Source organism: Macrobrachium rosenbergii, chromosome 59 (genome assembly GCF_040412425.1).
Source record: "Macrobrachium rosenbergii isolate ZJJX-2024 chromosome 59, ASM4041242v1, whole genome shotgun sequence".
NCBI lineage: Eukaryota > Metazoa > Arthropoda > Malacostraca > Decapoda > Palaemonidae > Macrobrachium > Macrobrachium rosenbergii.
Genome location: NC_089799.1, coordinates 36,461,018 through 36,467,017, shown reverse-complemented (window position 1 = coordinate 36,467,017; position 6,000 = coordinate 36,461,018).

Here is a 6,000-nt window from a genome sequence, read left to right as displayed (position 1 = left end):
CCGATCTCCACTGTTGCAACAGAACGCTGTTATGGCGACAGCTGTGACCCCGATGAAGCCTGTTTGCTTTCTTGCGCCTGTATGAGATGTTTTTCATTTGGATTTTATTTTCAATTATACTTTAGTCTTATTCCGTGTTTCAGTATTTTGATTCATCTCCACTCTGGAGAGAATACTTAGTCTTGCTCTCTCTCTCTACAGGTGTATCTATTTTTTATAAGTTCCTCGTTGGGCGAGTCGGTTCCGTTCTCAGCTAGCACTCTGCTGGCCGCGAGTTCGGATCCCCGACCGGCCAATGAAGAATAAGAGGAGTTTATTTCTGGTGACTGAAATTCATTTCTCGCTATAATGTGGTTCGGATTCCACAATGAGCTCTAGGTCCCGTTGCTAGGTAACCAATTGGTTCTTAGCCACGTAAAATAAATCTAATCCTTCGGGACAGCCCTAGGAGAGCTGTTCATCAGCTCAGTGGTCTGGTTAAACTAAGGTATACTTAACGTTTTCGTCTTATAAATGGAAAGTTAGTTTACATTAATAACAGAAATTTAACCTCCAGCCCACCCATTGCCTGTTGACAGGTGCAAAGAAGTCTCCTTTTTTCCTTTTTGTGCAGAGAATATTAGGACTGGTAGAGCAATCAGCCTACTTAGTCCAGGACTGTAAGAAACAAGACGAAGATGAAAAAAAAAAAAAGATGGCGCTGACTAACATTCGAAGGAATCAGGGAACCTGTCGCCTGAAGGATGGAGAAGTATAAGAATCGTCGAAAAAAGAAACGGAAGAAATTCCAAATCAATCCCGAACAGCACTTTTGGGAAGGTGAAAAAAAGGCCAATCACCTCAAATAAGGGAAGAATACTCCGAACAGGTATAATGTTAATTATAAAGTTATAGTAACTATGATAAACAAAGAGCTTACGGTAACAAAACAGTGCACCAGAATTTTCGAGGTTGATTATTGCTATTATTTGCAAAAAAAAAAAATCCATTTACGGATTTTCAGGAATAATTTTTCGGGAAATACCAGGATCGTATTCACAAGCTATTACAAGACGATGAAAAAAAGTTAAAGCTTAAAAGTGTTGATGCTTTGTCTTTGCCTTCAACTTTTTAAAAGGTCAAATACGCTTACCTATACTTCGAAGTTTCTTTAGAAGAATATGGAGTTTATCTATTAGTGGAAGTCTGATGAAGGCTACTCGGCTCTTCTCCCTCACGTCATGGGAAAAATAACTGCAGTCGCAGTCACGTTCTTTACTCATGTAAGATATGTGCTGATTAGCGTTCAGGTCTCGTCGAACCCATCATCATATGTTAATATATTCTTTCCAGGGAATACCATAATTATATCAGCGAGCGAACTCACCTAGGGATTGTGCGACTTCGTTGTAACCTGTTTTATTTACGGCGGACTTTGTATTCATAAAAGTTAAGATAATCATATTTATAATAATACCTGCTATTCATCGTTCGCATAACATATTGTAAGAGTCCACTTCACTTGTGTAATGTACTGTCAAAAGTTTAAAGGAAAGCGATAGGTCAGAAGCGAAGGCAAACTTTCCTAAATTATTTTCTTGCGTCCTGGAAGTTAAAAAAAAATATATATATATATATATATATATATATATATATATATATATATATATATATATATATATATATATATATATATATATATATATTGGTAGAATTTTGAGAACTTAGTAGAAGTAGGATCATCTGAATTCACAAGTGTATTGCGCCAAGTAGTATTAACGAGAGAAACATTACAATATAACAGCCTACTTATAAGTGGGTTGCAGAGTGTGGTAAGCGCTGGTGAAGAAAAAACAAAAAACATAACATAATTGCTTTTAGTGCACATACATACACACACACACACACATATATATCTATATCTATATATATATATATATATATATATATATATATATATATATATATATATATATATATATACATATATATATATATATACATATATATATATATATATATATATATATATATATATATATATATATATATATATATATATATATATATATATACATATATATATACATATATATATATATATATATATATATATATATATATATATATATATATATATATATATATATATATATATATATATATATATACTCAGATATATATATATATTTATATATATATATATATATATATATATATATATATATATATATATATATATATATATATATATATATATATATATATATATATATATATATATATATATATATATATATATATATATTGCAACAGATGGGACCTCTTTTCCATGCAACCTCACCCGTTTTTACATTTGTAACATAATTGAGAAAGGAATAAAAATTGATTTCAATTATTAATTACTAGAATTGTGGGTTTCCACTCGCCCCTTCATAAACTCTCCCCTTCATTCCCAAAATGGTTAAGCCTAACCCCTCTCTCTGTTCACAATGACTGGCTGAAGCCTTGATTTCCAGGGAACCATCGTACCTTCTCGGCGTCAAGCAAGGCAAGGGAGAACCCCCCAAAAAAAGAGAAAATTGGCGTCCCACCTCATTCTGAACACTCCACGAGGGTTAACTGGTGCCATGCAGTCATTATAGAAAACCTGACAAAGGATGACCTTTGCAGCATCTACAAGAGACGAGATGCATAATCCCCGAAGGTTATTTATAGACGATGCAACAGAAATCGAGAGAGAGAATCGCTCTGAATGCCACCCAGGACAGATGTCCTGAGCCTTGCCTGTCCTTTTTAGCCTTACACGTGTTCGACCCCGAGGCTCGAACCAGTATACTTTGTAGTGGCATTATAATTCCCTCCTCCATCCCAGGGCCCTAACGAACGAGGACACCGTCATCTTGATGAAGGTAGTGTGCCGGAATAAGGTTTTCTTGGTCAGTCACGATTCCTGTTATTTCTCTGTCTAATATTTCATTTATTTTCCCTTGTGCGATCACCTTCAGTAATCTGTGTTGGAGCATTCGGTGTTGATGTAATTATGCAGTAGTGTTGAACTGAGTTATCTGTGCATTCCTCAGTTTCTCTTTGAGCGTCTTATTATTGTTGCAAGTAACTGTCTTGCATGTTTTGCAGATAGGCCTCAACTGTGGAATCTCTCGGCTTGATCCATGTAAAGTTCCCCTTCTGCCCCCACTGCAATGTTTCCTGTTATGAAGACATCATCGGAGTAGAATATTTATTCCGTGTAGGATTCATTATTTTAGCAGGCCATTATTATTACCTGCCCATGGAGAATTGCATGATTGTGGCCATTTTCCATGCAGTGATCAATTGCTTGCCATTTGGCTGCATTTTTCTCAGTTTTGGGCAAGAGTCGGTTTGAACCCCAAAAAGCGCACAAGGCTATACCCTTACCGTTCGGGCCATTTGGGGCCACCCTTGCAATATGGCCGAATTGCATGATTGCGTCTGATCTGCGTTTGTTATGTAAATATAATTAGTTAAGAGAACCCTTGAGTTTACGTAATTTCCCTCACGTGAAGAAGGCCCTAAGCCATAGATTTCCCTTGTTTGTCTACGAATTGCCCTAATATTGAGTCAGATGTGTAATAAATAAAAGGAACTCCCTGCATTCATCCGTTGCTGCCCAGAATCAAGTAAGTATCCCATTGAACATTCATATAGCAATATATATATATATATATATATATATATATATATATATATATATATATATATATATATATATATATATATATATATATATATATATATATATATATATATATATATATATATATATATATATATATATATATAATATATATATTGCTATATATATATATATATATATATATATATATATATATATATATATATATATATAGGGTAAGTCAAAAAGTTCCAGGAAAAATTGTTGAATGATGTATTTACATGAAACAACCCAAATACTTGGTAAACAATTATCTGTGATGTAGTGATCCATATAGACTTGTTACCTCAGTCATCCTCTTGCTACCGTGGTGTTAACATCTGCTTCAGAAAAGTAACTTCTTGAACCCATGGAAAATAAAAATTTTGATGAGAGCTAACATCAAGTTCCTGGCCAAGCTTGATTGGAAACCAGGAAAAATTATTGAAGCTTTGCAACAAGTTTATGGAGATTCTTCTCCATCTAAATCAGTTGTTTATGATTGGATAAAGCGATTTAAGGATGGTCGGGAGGACCTCAAAGACAACCCAAGAGAGGGAAGACCATCGACTGCAAAAATGAAAGAATTGTGGCTTTGGTGCAGAATCTAGTGGATGAAGATCGTCGGATTACTATCGATATGATAGCTAATGAAACTGGGATCTCCCATGGTGCCGCATTTTCAATTTTAAATGAAAATCTTGGTTTGAGTAAACTTTCAGAAAAGCGTTGCGCGAAGACCAACTGCATCAAAGAGCTGAACTTTCTCTTGCAGTTTTAACGAAGATTGAATCAAATGAATCAGAGTTTTTGACCGGATTGTTACTGGAGATGAAACTTGGATCCATCAATATGACCCAGAAAGTAAAATTCAATCAAAGCAATGGTTACCAAGAGGTTCAGCTGCACCAGTGAAGTTCAAAGTGGCGAGATCTGCCCAGAAGGTTATGGCAACAGTGTTTTGGGACTCCAAAGGAGTGATTTTGATTGATTTCCTTGAAGGACAAAAACAATCACCGGGAACTACTACAAAGGTGTTTTTGCAAAAACTGAAGACTGCATTGGCTAAAAACGTCGAGGAAAGTTGCACCGCAGAATTTTGTTCCATCATGATAACGCTCCAGCACATTCATCAAGGGTTGCAAGAGAAGTCCTACGGAAATTTAGGTGGGAAACTCTTCCACATCCTCCTTATAGTCCTGATCTTGCTCCTTCAGATTTTTTCCTGTTCCCAAAACTCAAGGAACACTTAAGAGGAGTCCGGTTTGAATCTTTGGATGCTGCTAAACATGCAGTTTCAACATGGTTTAATAGAAAGGCCCCAAATTTCTACAAAGAAGGGTTGCAGAGGTGGAAACAGCGCCTTGAAAAGTGTATAGAGTTAGATGGTAGATATGTATAAAAATGATGTTTGAATTTCCTTAAATAAAGAGTATATTGAATTTTTCCTGGAACTTTTGACTTACCCTCGTATATATATATATATATATATATATATATATATATATATATATATATATATATATATATATACGTATATACATATATACACCGTATCATGGTGGAGATACGATGATTTTTATTCTAAATACAGGACCTGAATTCGAAAGGAGTATGCATATTACAATAGAAATCATTTTATATCCTTCCTGATGGCTGAAGGGATAAGTGGCTGTTTATCTCTATATGAACCCCCAAAAGGCATAGATTCGAATCTTTCATCGAGGCAGATGAATTTATATATAATTTCCTTTGGAAGTAATTTATTCCCAAGTTCAAGCGAATTTAATATCTAGTGCATTTTGGCTTAATATGTGAGAGTATATAGAAATCACGAATGAAATAATGAAAAAACTGACTATATCTTTTCTTGCCATATTTTTGTCCGGAGAGTCTTTTGGCTAATGTCTTTTCTTCCACTTCTGGGAAAAATAAAAAAAGTACAAAATGCGCCGAAGTTTTCTTCAGGCGTATAATCAAGGCCACTGAAGTAGATCTATCTGTTAGCGGTCTTGGTATAATGCTGTATGACTCGCTGCCCCTGAAACTTTAACCAAAACTCGGTGGTGGCCTATCCTATATCGTTGCCAGAAGCACGATTATGGCTAACTTTAACCTTAAATAAAATCAAAACTACTGAGGCAAGAGGCTGCAATTTGGTATGTTTGATGATTGGAGGTGGATGATCAAAATTTGGCAAATATACAAATAGTATGCCGTTCATTTTACTCCTGCTGAAGCTTTGGCGTTCTACATGCTTGTATACACATACTTACACACAAGAATCTACACAAATTTCTAGAGGCAGTGATAAAAGTTTGCTT